The sequence below is a fragment of the Ambystoma mexicanum genome, chromosome 6q (genome assembly GCF_040938575.1).
Source record: "Ambystoma mexicanum isolate Mex_15411 chromosome 6q, UKY_AmexF1_1, whole genome shotgun sequence".
NCBI classification, from domain to species: Eukaryota; Metazoa; Chordata; class Amphibia; order Caudata; family Ambystomatidae; genus Ambystoma; species Ambystoma mexicanum.
The window spans coordinates 662,518,830-662,537,272 of NC_090937.1; the positions used below are offsets into that span (position 1 = coordinate 662,518,830).

The 18,443-nt window shown below is 49.6% G+C and overlaps 1 protein-coding gene across 4 annotated transcripts in view; it reads left to right on the plus strand.

Moving 5' to 3' along the window:
• BBS7 (Bardet-Biedl syndrome 7) overlaps nt 1-18,443 on the plus strand; it is a 1,458,886-nt gene that overhangs the window by 417,552 nt on the left and 1,022,891 nt on the right. The gene's annotated exons all lie outside the window — the stretch shown is intronic.

Consider the following 18,443-nt stretch of genomic DNA (forward strand, 5'->3'; position numbering starts at 1 on the left):
GGCATGGTCTGTTCCGCACACGTTTACGCGCCACTACTGCCTGGAAAAGCAGCACGCGGATGAGGTACAAATGGGAAGGGCAGTGCTTCGCCACCTTTTTCAATGAGGTAAGCCAAAGTTTCAAGAAGAATGCTGCCTATTATTATTTGGCCTCAGCTGGTTTTTCAGAGTGTATACATGAATGTGCATAGTTTATTGACCTAAACATAAGTGGTTGGGTAGATATGTGCGCAAGGGGTGCATACTGAGTCATATGACATAGCATTGTATGGCGGAAATCCGTTTCGTATCAGTATAATAAGTTGTTGCTTACATACATGGTGTAAACGGTAGTGTTTGGGGGTGTCTCTACGAATGTAAGTTACATTGCACTCTCACCTCCTTCTTGATGTTACTGCTTTACAATCTATTCTAAGCATGTGAATCCATGAAAGATCCAATGCTGGAGAAGGGAGTAGTTTCTTACCTGTAACTCCATTTCTCCAGCATTGGTATCTTTCATGGATTCACATGCGCCCTCCGGCCTCCCCGGACTGCAATGTGGAAGATTGGTATGTAAGCAAGTTTTCCCCCCGTTATCTTGGAGGGGTCGAAATCTGAAGGGACCCGCGGGGGCGGGGCTTATATACCATCACGTCCAACGGGGCGTACGTGGGCGGCCCCGTAGAGGACGCAGACGGGGATAGGGCAGAAGTTTTTCCTATTGGAAATGACTATATATATGTGTACCGAGGGTTCCCAGTCTGACGACGGGGAATATTCTAAGCATGTGAATCCATGAAAGATACCAATGCTGGAGAAATGGAGTTACAGGTAAGAAACTACTCCCTTCTCTTGTTAGAGATCCAATAATAAGGCAAGAAATGGAAGACAAGATTAGGAACTTTTTTTTGCTCAACAGAAGGGGGGATACCAGGGAGGAGACGAGATGGGACTCTTTCAAGGCTACACTGAAGGGGGAGTTCATAGCAGCGGCAGCAAAGAGGGAGAAGCAGCTGTGGGCGCTGGAATCACGGCTGGAAGAGGAAGTTGAGTCAGCGAGACAGAAGGCGGGGATAACCCAGACTAGGGCCGACATGAGGGAGTATCACAGAGCATTGGGGCAGCTACAGGTCCTCCGAACTAAAAAGGCTGAGGGTGCACTACTTAGGGTGCGCCAAAAATTCTATGCTAAGGGGAACAAAGCAGGCACGCTTCTCGCACGCCTTCTAAGGGAGCTCAAGCTAGGAACGCGATTATGGCCTTGAAAACGGGATCGGGGGAACGGGTGACACGGGCTGAGGAGATACGGGAAATGCTTGTGGAATTATATGAATCCTTGTACACGTCACAGAAGCTTCAGGTCTGCGCACAAGTAGAGTTTTTGGAAAGGGTGGTTTTGGGAAAGATTGGGATGGAGGCATTGGAATCGCTGAGTAGAGAGATTACAGAGGAGGAAGTGAGGAGGGTGGTCAGTAGCCTGCCACCGAATAAGGCACCAGGCCCCGATGGCTATACTGCTGCTTTTTACAAAACTTTTGCAGTTGAACTAATACCACACCTGACCCGTCTCTTCAATACCTTTAGGTCTACAGGGAAAATGGCTCCATCCATGGAGGAGGCCAGGCTGACCCTCATTCTAAAACCAAATAAGGACCCCGAAGAGAGGGCGTCTTATAGGCCCATAGTGCTGATTAATATCGATGCCAAGATTTTCACAAAAATCTGGGCGAACAGGCTAGAAAGCCTCCTCCCGGACCTAATTCACCTGGACCAGGCGGGTTTTATAAAGGGTCGGCAGACGGCGGACGATATCAGGAGGGTGGCCCACTTGGTGGAGAAGGCTCACAGGACGAACACTCCCGCTGAAAAGGCGTTCGACCATGTGCAGTGGTCCTTCCTGTTTAGGGTCATGCAGAAGATGGGCATCGGTGGGGATTTCCTACGAATGGTCCAGGCCAATTACCAGACACCAGTCATGAGGATAGCGGTGAACAGAACTATGTCTAGGGCCTTTAAATTGACCAGGGGCACCAAGCAGGGCTGCCCACTGTCCCCAATGCTTTATGCAATATACCTGGAGCCCCTCTTGCAGGCCATTAGGGGGGAAGAGAGGATACAGGCCATTCCATTCGGGGGGTAGAACAAAAGGTGGCAGCCTTTGCCGATGACGTGCTACTTACATTGACGGCACCAATAGAGTCCATTCGAGCAACCCGAGCCCTGTTGGAGGAATTTGGGAGAGCCTCTGGCCTTAAGATTAACGCAGGTAAATCAGAGTTGCTGAATCTGACTTTAAAAGCGGGAGGTCGGGAAGCGTTGAGGGCGGCCACCCCATTTGTTTGGAACCCGGGGGGCGTTAGGTATCTAGGAGTGAAAATTACACCAAACTTGGCAGGTTGGTACCTGGCCAACTACCCCCCATTACTACAGGCCATTAGGCGAGACTACCATAGGTGGAGGAGTCTTCGAATATCGTGGCTGGGTAGGGTGGCGGCGGTTAGAATGGTTACCCTGCCGCGCCTGCTGTATTTCTTCCAGGCAATACCGCAAGTGATCCCTGTGGGCTTTTTTTAAAGAACTGGGGTCACTGACCAGAGAATTTCTCTGGGAGGGGAAAAAGGCGCGGGTCAGCTGGCAATTGCTGATGGGCCCAGACGAAAGGGGGGACTGGCAATGCCGAATTTCCGGCAGTATTATGAAGCTGCGCAATTGCGGATAATTAGGTACTGGCTTCGGGAGGGGGAGGCTGCGCAGGATAAACTGTGGGTGAAAATGGATAGAGCAATAGTGCATCGCAATTTGGCAGAAGTGCTGTGGCTTCCAAAACAGCTTAGACCCAAGCATCTTTACGAGAGCACCATAACAAAGCTGATGGCAGAGAATTGGGACAAACTGGTGGGAAAAAAGGGGATCACGACTTTTCCTTCCCCCTTCACACCCCTATTCGGCAATGGTGACTTTACCCGGGGTTGGAGGTGGGGGCTTTTAGGCAGTGGCAAGAGGGAGGCTGCAGACTGTTGGGGGATATGTTTCGGGATGGGAGCATTCTCCCGTTCGAAGATTGTAAGAGTGAGTACGGGATAAAGGAGGGGGAAAGGCTCAGATACGTGCAGTTTCGGCACTGGGCCTTAAATCCTGGGATTAAGCAGGCAGCAATAAGGGAGAAGACTTGATTTGAGAAGTTTCTCTCGTCCAACGATGGATCCAAAGGGTTGATATCGAATCTGTACAGAATCCTGGATGAGGCAAACACCAGAGGCCATTGGCATTATATGCAGAAGTGGGAGCAGATCTTAGGGAGGGCAATTGAGCGAGAAGAATGGGAGAAGTTATGGAGGAAAATCCCCAAATTGGCTAAGGCATCCCAGCTACAGGAAATGTGGTATAAGATCTTGTTTGGGTGGCATTCTACGCCAGCACGCCTTCGGGAGATCTACCCCGCCACCTCGGGGAATTGCTGGAGAGGATGTGGGATGGTGGGCACGGCACAGCATATCTGGTGGGAATGCCCCAAAATCAAGCCGTTTTGGCAGGTGGTGCGGGAAGCTCAGGAACAGGCATTTGGGCCAGGATATAGTAGACCGCAAGAGGAGGTTCTCCTGGAATCGGGGGAGGCACCTCACTGGGGGAGCCCAGGCCCCGAGAGAAAGCAAGGGCGATCCTCATAATAGCAGCTATGACGGTAATAGCACAGAGATGGAGGAGCGTGAAGGTGCCCCTACTGCAGGACTTGCTGCGGAAACTTTGGGACATTGTGGCATTAGAGTGGGCAACGTATGCTATGAATAATTGTGTGCACTCCTTTGCAAGAGACTGGGAAGAAATCCTGATATTCTTACGAGATGACTTTCTGATTGGGTGGCGCCCACAGCGGCTGCGATTACTGGACTTGCAGTAAACAATAGTGACGGGTCCATGTATGTGATGGGCCAAGGACAAAGTCAAGCTGCCTTGGCGGGAGGGAAGAGGATGGCGGGGGGAGTTGGGGAATGTGCTCTCTCGGTTATACGGCTAAAGTCGTTGGTGAGTGGTCCATGGAGGAACTGGATCTAGGTCACGGGGATGCTGCCTTCAGGGTGGCGGGGATGGGGTGGGGGGGTTTGAAATGCATTTCTTTGTTGTAAATCTAATAAAAAGAAGTTTAAAAAAAAATGACATAGTTCAGGTTTGCATCTCACATAAACGGTAGATTTGTAGTAGGCTATGTATTAGATCCTGATTCTCTAGGTGGTGGGGAAGCACCTACTTACTAGGTGTTGCCCAATATCCAGGAGCTGGTTTAAGCTCATGCTATTAATTTCGACCCCGAAAGTATATAATACACAGTTGGTAATTGCAAAGTGAGATTAGTTACCTTTTACGCTAAATGCACTAAATAGCAATTCAATGAAGCAATGCAACAAAACTATAACAAAGTGAGAACGGCAACAATTCAGAGCATATATCCTACAATCTGCCTTTTAACTATAAGGCAGGCCCCTAACTTAAGCAGTCCTTGTCTATTGGATAAAATGTTCCCGAATCTTAAAGTTAAAGATGCAGGTTATTAATTACCTGAAAGGAGGGTAGGGAATATTGAAGTTTCCCTGCTTAAGTTCTGGCTTCAGTTAACCGGTAAGTAACACTTCCGTAGAAAACCGTAAAGGAGCAACATTTGGAGTACACTGCCAGTTCCACCATGTTGGGAATTTACCAGAGGGAATCCTAGGCTTGATCTTCACTAATAAAAGCATGATAGCGCAAGGCAGTTAACATTATGTCCATTCAGTCCCTTTGGGGAGGGGACCTACTGAAAGTGATAGGTAGACATGCGCCCTTACTCTGATTTTTCAAGTGACCACCCCTGGAGCGCTAGGGACAAATATTTCTGTAGATCTCCCGAAGGCGTGATCCCATATGTGAAGATTTAGTGGTTGTGAACGCATTGGCTGAAGGTGTCGGTCTTTGTTCCGGCTACGTGGTGGTTCTAGTCTCAGGTTACGGACGGTTCCAGCAGACTTAAAGCCTTTGCGATGGTGGCAAGGAGCAGGCTCCAAGCAGGCCCCAGCAGGTTGCAGAGCTCACAAGTCGAGAATCTGCAAAGCCCCATGCTCTAACTTAGGACGGCGACTATTGCAGCACTGAGGCCTGCCCAGTGGATATGCAGTCCACAGGATGGCCCAACTCACCAACAGCAGGATACTGGTGCAGGATGTGGAACTGGTTGACCCCACCAGTCTAGATGAAGAAGTCAACGCCATTGGTACTCAAATGGTCATTTTGTGATTTTAAAAAAAGAGGGTGCACGGGAGTACCCTGGAAAATAAATAAAAGATGGTTCACTGCCACCAGCCTCTTCTAAGCGCATCGAAAAGGCATATAAAGTGTTGCCAGACAAAAGGAAAAACATAATGACAAAGTTCCCCTGTAATACAACACTCCATTTAAAGAGTTGTGTTACAAAAGTACAGGAAAACCTAAAAGGGAGAAACCGTCTCAAAATAAGAGTTGAGCAAAAAAGGCTTGAGCAGAAAGTCTTTACTTGCCTCAAAGGTCATCCACAGTTCCAGGACATAGACAGAAAGCTATGGGTGCTATTGAAATCGATGGAGGGAAAATTGCAAAAAGAATTAGCGGCATGAGCAATATCTCTACTGTCTTTGCCTCGATCATGACATGGATGCATGTAATCTCTACAACAATTTCTCCAACAAAACATTGAGCGGCATGCATAGGCATCTGGCAGCCTGGTTGGATGAAGGAACAGTTGTCTCAGATACTGGATCTTTCAGAAGTTCTGCCGCAGCCAGGCTAAGAAGATGATCATTGAAGGCTTGTTCATCAAAAACCTGTGATTCCATGGGGAGAAAAGGGTGTTGACATATCCCAATCAACCGATGGAACTGAGCAACCCGCCCTGAAGGCTAAACGGCCCCCCGAAAACTCACTTCCTTCACGTACATCGGGTTAGCATCAACAGACAAGACTTCTATGACAGGTTCTATTGGGAACCCCTGTAAACATAATTTACTCACCTTTCATCAAAAAGAAAGTACTTTCTAGTGTACCGGTTGTGGCATAGTTACATTTCTGGTGATTGTGCCGTCTCATTTTTCCGGACCCCAAAACCTTTGTGCTTTTTCCTATTTTTCTGGAGTTCTTACCTCATTTTAGTTATCAGAGAGACTTCTGCTGACGTCCCACTGCCACTTCAACCCTTTTTCCTTTACTATAGTATCCCATATCACAGGAGGGCTTTTTACAAACTTCATTTTGGCCCTAGTGTTATTATGTCGCTCTACACTTGTGCTGCAGAGTAGGCCGGTAACACCTGTAATTTAGTTTTGGCTTCACCGGGTGTGCAGCCCATTTTGCTTCATTTGTGTCCCAGTGTACCAGTATTGCAGCCATGGGTATACTATTGCATCTAGTTTGTCTTTTCATGTACACTCTTTCAACCTATTTGACCCACTCCATTAGATCCCGCTGCCCATCACAATCAAACCCAGCCCAACTGTGGAGCTGTACAAAGCTTGGCTTAAACTTAACTACTTGCCAAAGAGAACTTCCCCTACCCTCTCCTCCATCCTCCGTACCTGACCCCACCGCTCCATCTAGTTTTGTCCCTTGGAGCTGTACAAAGCTTGGCTTAAACTTAACTACTTGCCAAAGAGAACTTCCCCTACCCTCTCCTCCATCCTCCGTACCTGACCCCACCGCTCCATCTAGTTTTGTCCCTTGGAGCTGTACAAAGCTTGGCTTAAACTTAACTACTTGCCAAAGAGAACTTCCCCTACCCTCTCCTCCATCCTCCGTACCTGACCCCACCGCTCCATCTAGTTTTGTCCCTGGTTTCTGTCCCACTTTGTTCACATGCTCAAAACCTGGTTTACCACATTTCCTTGTTCTTTGTGCTATTGCACAGGCACCCGCCCTGGGAATCGCTCAATCCTCTGTAAATGTGTTATTGTAAGAGATTTGTGATCAAAATTGACACTGTTCTTTACCTAAGCCATTTTCATCCGAGTCATTCCTTTGTTTGTTGGAAACACAAGGTAGACCTAAAATTCAGCTTGGTGCGTCTGCCTTGTGTGTGTGATTGGGGGGCTGCCTTGGGTCAACCCATGAGTGAATGTGTATATCTAAGGGAGACTTTGTGCATGCCCCATGTTTGCTATTTCTTAAATGAATTGCTGGAGGATTTGCCATGAAGATGAGATGCTAAATCTCTGAGGGCGGGGGGTGGGTGCTGTCGAGCAGCCGACGGATGCAGACGTAAAACTCTGCTGCTCTGCCAGGGCTGCCTAATCCTGCTCTAAATATCCTGCAAGGCGATTAAAAACCTGATTTTCGGGGGCGCAGAGTACACTGACTGCAACTGCCGTCTCCGGGTGCATCCCGGCAATGCAGGCCGACAAGAGGGATGAACTGCACCTAGATAGGCATCCTCCTAGGACCCTTACCACAGCGGACAAAGAGTCGTAGCTGCTGCGACCCGGGATCTATAAACCCACATTGAGGGACCGCTGCATCGAGCAGCCACCAGGCGGAGATGTGGGAACAGAGAAGGCGCCTTCCCAGACCTGCGGACGCCCGCTGACGGAGGAGCTGAGGCTGCGGTGAGCCGACCTGAGACTGCACAGGAGGGGGCAGACCCACGGCCCGCTCCCCGTGTGGGCGACTACTGACATCGCCCCCAGCCTCTCCACCACCCCCCAAACCCCTCTGCGGCTGATACTCTGCTGGGTGCCGGAGAGCAGACCCTGAGGAATCGGCAGGGAGCGGGAGTGCACCTCTCCCAGACTTCTACTGGCTCCACGAACCCTCCATTGAACACTGCACCAGAGGGGACAATATCACGGCGGTCTCACCACCTGCAGTGAGCGAGGATTAAACTACTGGATGCCCTCCCTGCCTCCTATGCCGGCTTGGCCCTCCATGGTGCACAGGCGGTGCCTACCAGGTACCTGAGCAACACCCGCTGCTGACATTCTCCCACGACCGTATCTGCTGCAATTCTTCCCGCTTGCTCTCCCTGCCGGACGGCCCTACAAGGACACACAAGCACGGATCGCCACCCAGGTCCCACCACGAGGTGCGTGCAGCCGTGGGAAACGAGGGCCTGAACACGAAGGGCCACAGATTTGGGGCAACCTCCACACTATAGCAGACACTAGGAAGCCCCTGCAGATAAAGGAACTGGGGAACTGCCCGCACTGGGACCATCACCCCCCTGAGAAGACCTAGGAGACACATAGAGGAAGTGGGCGAGAGACCACTGAGAGCTGCAGCCATTTTGATGATACCCCGAATCAAGTAAGCGAGGGGTGCTGTGGATCAAGGGGAGGAAAGTAAGGGGCACATAACTGGCGTCACCTACGCAGAACGAGGGAAGCCACTAACTAACCTACGAGCGCTGACCCTTGCACCCTAACTTCAAGCCTGATCACGAGGATAGGCCATACTAGATTTGCCTCCGACCCTGGTGTGGGACCAACTGCCCTGCTGTGCGCCACCACACCACGGGTCCGTCGAGATCCATCCGGGGATAAAAGCCCAAAAACCCACTGCACAGACACTGATGGGGAGAAATATACCCCGCTTGGGTTGGGGTCTCTTTGCTATTCCCCCGCCCCCTCCCTTCTTTTTCCTTTTTCGCCGACTACAATATATCCTGAGGCAGGCTACCCCCGATAGGGGTGCCCCAGCACAACATTATGCATTGGTCCGCATTGGATTGGCAGCCCTGGAGGGGAATGAGGACTTGCAGACCGACCCCCGGGGTTTTTCTCCAAATAGGTACCAAGCCACAAGAGTTTGGGTAGGAGGTCCTCTTGACTCTTCAAAAGCCCCCCCACCCTGTCGAGGTGTGTTTTACCCCTTTGACAGTTTGAATGGTTAGGGCAACAGGTGCTTCTGGTTGGGGGGGTGCTGGGTGGGGGTAGTTTGGGGATTTCAGGGGTTAAGGGTAAAGGCCTAAGGACACAAGTAACAGTAGCAAATGTCTGTGAAATAAATGACCGGAGAAATCCTTGCATGGGACACAAGAGGGGCCGAAACACTGCCCCCAATGGCCCGCATGTACACATACACATTCACATAGACACGGCCTATGGTTCACAATTTGGGGTTCTAGGGTGTGCGCATGTAGTACACAAAATCGAATAGTGAGAGAAATAGGCGGGCACTGGAGACCGGGGTACCTCACAGCGGTGGACACGATGGAGATACACGAGTTACATCACATCCTCCCAGACAACCCTAAAATAGGAGACACGCGGACGTAACACAGCTGAGACCAACATCCCTGCTGACCTGGAATGTGAACGGCTTGGGGTCAGGTATAAAGCGAAAACTGGTACTCCAATACCTCAACCACCACTCCCCAGACATCACATTCATAACAGAAACCCACCTGATAGGTACCAATAGTGGGCTCTTCAGGAAATCTAACTACCCGCACACATACCTTGCAGGGTTTTCCAGAGGTTCCAGGGGAGTCCTGATCCTCTTACATAAAAGAATTCCATTAGAGACAAGAAAGGTGAAAGCTGACCCTCGGGGCATGTTTGTGGTGGTACTTGGGGAATCATGGGGAGAGTCCTGGGGCCTCATAGCGGTGTACGCACCTCCCACACTGACGGCAGAACTCCTTACCGAGCTCCAAGTCATAATTCTGGAGGAGCGAGCGGACTCATGGGTAATCGGGGGGGGGGGGTGGGGTCTTCAATGAAGTCATGGAGATAGCTTGGGATAGAACACACGTGGGAAATGAGGCAGTGAATACCCCGACCAAGCTGCACTCTTTCGTAGAGGCAATGGGGCTATCTGACACGTGGAGGGCAACCCACCCATCGGACAGGGGCTACTCGTTCTACTCCAATGCACATCGGTCCCTATCCAGACTCGATTACATCTTCACCCCGAAGAACATGGCCCACCGACTATTATCTGCAGAATTCCTGGCGAGAGGGATTTCCGACCACTCCCCCCTGCTGGTTCAATTCAAGGGTTCAGTACACAATCAGTTACCCACTTAACGTCTGAACGCCTATTACTTGGGGATACCCGAAATACTGGAGGGGCTCTCGAATAAAACGTCAGAATACTTTGACCTAAACGAAGAAGCAGTGGATTGCCCAAAAATAAGATGGGAAGCATATAAGACAGTTATAAGGGGGGAAGCAATATCCTTGGTGGCTGCTCACCGCAAACGACACAACGAGGCAATCACCGAAGCAGAGGCCCAGGTAACCAGGCGGGAGGAGAAGCTGCTCGAGGAGGGGACCTATGAGGCGCATGACGCCTTAGTGACAGCCCAAGCAGTCCTGAAAGACAGGGCCCCAGATAATGCCTGAACTGCCCAGTGGCAGGTCCGGAGCCCGATATACAAGGGTGGGATAAAGCAACCAAGACACTAGCCTGGCTAGAGAGAAGGGAGCAGAGTAAAGGGCAAGTACGGGCCATCCAAACCCAGAATGGGGAAATGTTAACGGGTGACTCTGAGATCTTGGAGGCCTTTGCAAAATACTACAGGGAACTATACTCCCCACCAGCACAGGAACCCCGAACAAACACCTCATACTTCTTAGACTCGAACACGATCCCCCACGTCTCAGAACCACAGTCGGAACAGCTATGCGCAGCCATCACTGAAGATGAGGTAGGGGAAGCCCCTTCACAATTACAGACGGGGAAGACCCCTGGCCCCAACGGATTCCCATTAGAGTTGTGGAAAAGACTGAGCGGAACTACAATGAAGCACATTCACAGCATGTTCCTCTGCAGTAGGGAACAGGGCAACCTCTCCCTGGACCTCCGGAAAACGACCATAGTGGTGATCCCCAAGGCAGGGAAAGCCCCAAAGCACTGCGCCTCGAAAAGGCCCATTTCCTTAATAAATGGAGAGGCAAAATATTAGCTAGAGTTCTCGCAAATAGACTGCTTGGAGTGATTGGGTCTCTATTTCACCCAGATCAGTGCAGATTTATGCCAGGCAAGTCCACACGAATGAATCTCCGCAGGATCCAGATCGCCCTCGACCGGCCAGACGAGATCCCATCTCCATTGGCCCTCCTTGCGGTCGATTTTGAAAAGGCCTTTCATTCAGGGGGGTGGGACGCCCTGTGGGCCATAATGGAACGCATGGGCTTCGGGCAATGTTTTATGTCCTGGGTGAAGCTTCTCTATACCCTCCCCGAGGCATCCATAAGAGTTAATGGGAGGACATCCGGAACATTCCCGCTGAGTAGGGGGACCAGGCAGGGCTGCCCCTTCTTGTCCCTACTATTTCTCCTCGCCATCGAACCTCTTGCGATCCGGCTATGAACAGACACACAATGGGCAGGATTTCCCTGGCCAAGGGGAGGGGAGGACCGCTTCTCGTTGTACGCGGATGATCTCCTGTTATATCTGAGCAACCCCAAAACCTCCTGCCCGATCGTGACCAGAACCCTGGAGGAATACCAACACCTTGGGGGACTCCGGGTTAACGCACAGAAAACCATTTACTTTCTGGTGCAAGGGGTGGGGGGGAGCAATCCCAGAACCCTGCCCATACTCTGTTTCGGTATTGGGCTTCAACTACCTGGGTATACGGATTAGCAGGACACAAGAAGACTTTCTCAAACTGAACCTGCACCCGATAATGGAAAAATTCGAGAACGTCACCCACTGGCACTCCCTCACACTTTCACTACTCGGGAGGGTGGCACTGTTCAAAATGCTAGCACCCCGAGATTCCTGTACGTCCTCCAAAATGCCCCGCTCCCCACCCCGGCCACAACATTTGCAGACATCGACGGAACCCTCCGTACATTACTCTGAGGAGGGAAACAGCCGCGCGTTGCATTAAAAACGCTTCACCGCTCCGTGTGGGAGGGGGGGCATTGGATTGCCCAACATCCGCACATACTATTGGGCTGCACAGGCAGGAGTGGCAAATGAGTGGCTACACGGGGACCCACTGCTCCCTCATACCCTGGTCGAAACAAGGAACACTGACTTCCCTTACCCCGGCACATACTATATTATGACAAAAAGAACCTAAGAGAGGTACCGAGCGGGTCCCTCCATATCCAGCGAGTCTGGAAGGAAATACACAGATACGTCGGCTGGGAAGGCAGACCAACCCTGATCCAACCCCTCTGGCGCACCTCCCCGAAATCCAAAAAATGGGCCACTTTGAAACCCGGGAGGGAAAAGGGATATCTACACTGGCAGACATCGTTCATGAGGGGCAATTGATAGACTTTGAAACTCTGCAAACGAAACATGGATTGTTACCCATGGACCGCTTTAGATACCTCCAACTCACACACGCCATCAACACCCAATTCCCGAACCTCGCCGACATACCCACCTGCTCTCCCCTGGAAACAAATGTATTCCCACACCGTATTCCTCTCAAGGTAACCTCCACCCTCTACCAAGCAATTAACTCCTTTGGGTCGGGGGACCTCGCCAACCTCGGGGGCAAATGGGAACAAGACCTGGGGACACTGGAGGTGGAAGAATGGTTGTAGGCTCTGATGTCCCTCAGAGAAATAGGCATTGACGCTAAACTCAGGCTGATACAGCTGTGAATCCTACACAGGTCCTACTACTCCAGAATGCAAATGGCCAGCTGGGGGGAAGAGGTTGATATGGAATGTCGCTGATGCAAAAGGGCGGAGGGCACCTTCTACCACATGATTTGGGAATGTGAGGATCTGCAGGAGTTTTGGACTGCATGTCTACTGCGCCTCTCTGGAATACTGGGCACCACAATCCCGAAGGACCCCAAATGTATCCTGTTGGGAATAGGGGGCAAAACCGACCTCAATAAACGTGAAAGGACATTTCTTGGGGTGGCATTTGGAGCGGGTAAGAGACTAACGGCTGCTACTTGGGGCTCGGGAGACAAGATAAACATGGGCCGGTGGTCCAATGAAATGGACAGATGCGCCTTCCTAGAAAGACGGATTTATAACGCAAGGGGGTCCCCTCGAAAGTTCCAGCAAATATGGGGGAAATGGGAAGAATGAAAACATTTAAACCAGGAAAATGGGAGAACCTGAGGACCCAGTGCGTCCACCCGGTGGGTGGTGCAAATCTTCTGTCCCCGTTGTGTTACACCGTCAAATGCTATGTCATGTTTTGCTATTTACCGCATCCTTGAAGACAGGACTCATAATGTCAAAGTGTACTCATGTTGTAGTTTTTTCTTCTTTTGTTTAACAAAACCTAATAAAAAGAACTTGAACAAAAAAGAATCTGAGGGCAAGTTTGCCCATGGGAGCTTGGCCCTGTTTCTTTTCTCCTTCGCCCTGAATTCTTCTTTTGGCTGCTGGACTTTCTTCCTGGGCTGTTCCTCACGATCCTAATGGTCCTCCTCACGGGCTCAACTGGATGTGCCATTCTGATGCTGTTTCTTGTTGTTTAACCATCGTCTTCCTGTGTTGGCCTCCTGGACAACTCTCCACAAGGTAGGATGCCTATAATCATCCAGAAGGGTGGTAGGACTTCACTACCCCCTCCAGGTCCACTTGGTCGAGGAACTATTTTCCTGATGCCTTGTTCGTCTTTGCTTTTGCTGCTGGCTGGTGGATCACAAGCTTGAGAAAATGGCTTATTCTTTTTGGGTTTCAGAATTTTTGCTGGTCCGTGGTGAGGGTGCCTGGGTATGCTTTTGTTTTGCTTTAGTCACCTTGAGTGGCACGGATATGCCCAGATGTGGGTCCCATGCCTGCTGGGCCTAGAGACCCAGGCTACTCCTCAGTGACGAGGCCCAACGAGGCGGAAACATGCTTTGTGATCTTGTGCAGAAGGGATGTGAACAAGCAGTTCGGGCTGGACTGACCCTTGGGATTTTCATATGGTCTTAACCCTTTTGTAATGGCTTTGCAGGCAAAGAATAATGGTCTGGGTGGTTGCCCAGAGCAATGCCAGAGGTTGAGATTAATTCGAAACCTTCCAACCATCACCTTTTTGGGTTTGCTTTTGTCACCCCGAATCGGATGGGTATGCCCAGACATAGGGCCAGTGCCTGCTGGTTCTAGAGACCCAAGCTACTCTTCACTGATGATGCCCAGCAAGGCCGAAACATGTCTGGGGATGCTGATTGTCTTGTGCAGAAGGGATGTGACGTAGCAGTTTGGGCTGGACTGCTGCTTTTGGGGTGGGGCGCTTTTGGGGTGGGACCAGGCCTGATTTGCATATGGTCATTCTCCTGTAATGGCCTGGCAAGTGAAGAACATTGGTCTGGAGGGTTACCCAGAGCAATGCCAGAAGTTAATATAAATTCTAAACTTTTCGGCCATCACCACTTGTGTGTTTTTCTTTACGGTTTTGCACATACATAGTGTTTTTGCTATGTGTTATGTTTATCTCGAAGTACTAATTTGAACTGACAGTTACTCTATGTGTAATTTTATAGTAAAATGTATATGTTTCAGTATACTAGTTTGGCGTATTCTCTGGGGTAACTATTGAGACTTACTGTACCTCATTGCCGGCATACCTCCAGCCTTTCGTGAAATGTGACTGTTCTGCCAGAACTACCGCTTACAGAGTTTGGTCTATCTTTTGGTTGGAACCCTGTCATGACATTAAGTTAGATGGTTTTACATCCCACACCAGGGGCTGTAGAAAGACCTTCCTAACCGTACTGTTGACGACCAATCCTCTCATCAACCAAACCCTTGACTACCACACAGTCATCAACAGCATCATCAGCAACCTGGTAATCGAAAATAGCAATGAAGCTGTCAACCACAGCCCAATCTACTGTCAATGCAGAGACCTCTTTGATGGTCCAAATCAGATCCATTCACAAGCAGCAATCTTGTCAAAGGTATCCAAGTGTCAACAAGAGTCTCATCACTGACTGACTTCAGACTCATCAGTGCTGCTGTCAATGTGGCAACAACCTGCTACCCTCGTCTCATCCAGCTACTTCAAAATATCTGCCTTTTGTATCTAGGATGCTTTCAGCCACAGGAATCAGTGTGTTTGAACCAATTCAGCTTTTTGCTCACTCCTGAAGGCAATCTGAGCAAGGAAGTCCTACTTTGCAACACTATGGACTGCCTTCTTTGTTGGAACGAACCAACATTGTCTAAGAGAAGGTCTAAGAGCATCACATAGGTTCTGAATTTAAGGGTCCTTTCTCTCCCGGATGACTAATGGGTTACACAAATGTCTGAACTCAATGGGTAGAGTTTAGGCTTTTTATTTATACAAGTCCCCAGGTTCAACACAGAAATCAACGTTTGGAAATAAAAAAAAGTCTCGAGGTTCTCTACAAAAAAATTACTTGCCCTGGGATGTCCAGTTACATGGTGCTGGTGGCACTCCGGTAGATTAACTGTATGTAGGCTTTCCCAGGTCCCATATCTTCTGCTCCCTCATAACTAATCCTAGCCTTTGGTCCAGAACGTCTTTTGTGTCTCCTCTTGGATTTGACGTTGTGCTTCCTCAAGCAGCCTGCAGTACAGCTCATGTTGGAGTCATTACCAGGTGTCCCCACAACCACTCTCTAAATCCAAGGGGGTCGGAGGTTGGGGGGGGGGGGTCGTAGGTTTGGGCAGTTCAAGGGGTCGGGGGGGCAATCTGAGGTTTGGATGGTACTAAGCCTGGCAGCCATCTTGGACTTTTACTGGCTTCTCTTTCCTTGACAGCATTTGTCTGTACATATTTGAGACCAGTTGTGGTCAAAACCTTTAGCCTCATCCGAAGCATCTCCGTTATAAAGAAAGTAAGAAGATTTATACTTGTGGCAGGAAAGTAGCCTCTTCGGCAGCTTACCAAGCTAGAATAGCTAATAATACCACCACCTTGTTAGCTAGCTACAACTATCACAAGTGGGATAAGATGGCCGAGCAAATAGTTCAGTCCTAGAGCCCCTGAAGACTCAATTGTCACTCTCCATTGCTGAAGGTAAAGCTGTTGCAAACTGCATCCTTAAGAACAACCTAGATGCAGCAGACCATGCAGGGAGAATAATAGCAGAGGACAACTTGATCAAATGCCACACTTGGCTACGCCAGTCTGGGTCTAAGCTTGAGACGCAGGCTACGCTTCTGAATATGTCCATAGAACCAAACGTGCTGTTCGGCAAAGCGGTGGAAGAAGCTCTTAAGAGTGCAACGGAAGATTATGATACCCTAAAGTCAGTGTGGCAACTAACTAATCAATAGTCTGGACAAAGAGGGGGCAAACATTTTCACCGCCTTTGTGTCAGAGCTCGTCTTGGGTCTCCTCGCAGGGACAGTCCTCACAACAAGGATTTCAAAGGGGCCAGTGAAGGTCCTGCAGCAGAGGTAGATCCTCCTCCAGAGGCGGCTCAGTGCCCCCCCCCCCAAACAATGACCACCCGCTACAGGTTCCCTCCCATGCAACTCCAGTAGGAGGGCGCATTTCATACTTTGCCCATGTATGGGAGGGAATCACCTCAGACAAGTGGGTACTCTCAACTGGTGGGTGGTTAGTGTATAGAACTGTTAAAGCAACTCGCCGAACCATTCACCAAGACAAAGGAACGCCTCCAAGGAAGAACAGCGCATTCCAATGGAAAAGGTGAAAGCGCTGCTCTTAAATGACGCCGTAGAAATCGTCCCGGCGAACCACATAAACAAGGGTATTTATTCAATGTACTTCCTTGTGCCAAAAAAAGATCTCACGATGCGCCATATCTTAGATCTGCGCCCTGCAAACACCTATGTCTAGCCACAGAAATTCTGCATGACAACGGTACAGGAAGTATTCCCACTGCTAAAGCTGGGGACTACATGGCAACCTTGGATACGTACTGCTGCAAATACCTCGGTGTCTAGCTGGTCTCCAGATAACCATACGCAAAGCAATGCGCATACTCTTGATGATGGAGTCATGCATTTACCTGGTCCCACACGCAAGATTGCGCATGTGCCCAGTGCAGGAGTGGTTGGTGAAATAGTGGTCTCAGGCAAGCGGTCAGTGGGACGATCTAGTGGTCGTTTTGCCAACCCTAGTACAAGCTCTACATTGGTGGATGAAGGAAAACTTGCTGAAGGGAAAACTCGGCGGTGCAAGTGGTTGTCACAACTGGCGCATCACTCACTGGGTCAGAGGGGCCATTACTTTCATCTCACAGCGCATGGCCTGTGCACTCAACTCACAGCCCAGTATCACATCAATCTGCTTAACTTCTGGCAGTGCTCAAGGCATTACAAGCCTTGCAAGCACACCTAACAAACCAGGCAGTACTGATACTCAAAGACAGCACCACTGCGATGTTTTATATAAACAAGCAGTGGGACACACACTCTCCAAGTCTGTTCATGCTAGCACAAAAAATATGGAAGTGGGCACTCAAGCGGGGCATGTTCCTAACATCGCAACATGTTCCAGGGGTACTCAATTCTCTAGCGGACAATCACTAAGCAGGGACTCTCTACCAGAAGAGCATGAGTGGCAACTCAACAAAGAAATGGTAGACCACATTTTCACACAATGGGGCTACCCCCGTTCGACTTGTTCGCTACAAAAGAAAACAAACGATGCGCAGACTTCGCCTACGCTTTTCCCCTAACTCCTCTGATGAGCAAAGTGGTGAACAAAATTCACAAGGAACCCATGACACTAATCCTGGTTGCTCCTATGTGGGCGAGACAACGTTGGTATCCACATCTGCGCAAACTGGAGATGTGCGACCAGATCAAACTCCTTTGTACATTCAACATGCTCACACAACACAGGGTGATGGGGAACAACAGTACACCCTTTACCTCTCTATGAACTTGGCAGCTTGGTTCCTGAAGTCATAGAGTTTGACCATTTAAATCTACCCCAAAGGTGTATAGCAATCCTCAAGGAGGCACGTAAACCAAACACTAGACACTGTTACTTTAACAAGTGAAAGAGATTTGTAATGTGGTGCCAGTCAAAACAAATAAACCCAATAGAATGTACTCCATCACACGTTCTTCATTACATGCTTAACTTGCTAGACTCTGGGCTAGTATTCGACTCAATTAAAGTTCACCTAGCGGCTCTATCCGCCTACACCACTTTACAAAGTAGGGTGTCCTGGTGGAAAGTCCCGAGACTCCACCCTCTTAGTTCAAACATACCGCCAGGGTGGGACCTAAATGTAGTACTTGCAAAGCTCATAGGACCCCCCCTGTTGAGCCTATGCATAAGTCCAACCTTAAACACCACATGTATAAAACGGCTTTTCTCGTGGCTATAACCTCCATAAGAAGAGTCAGTGAACTGCAAGCTTTATCAGTGCAAAACTCTTTTCTTTGTTATCCACAAATACAAATTGGTATTACGAATGCACCCTAGGTTTTCACCTAAGTTCATCTCCAAGTTCCGTGTCATTCAGTCCATAGAACTACCAGCTTTCTTTTCAAAACCCATCAAGCGCAGCTGAGAATAAACGCCATACGCTAGATGTAAGGAGGGCGGTCCTCTACTATGTAGACAAGACCAGACTGCTAAGGAAAACAGACCATCCG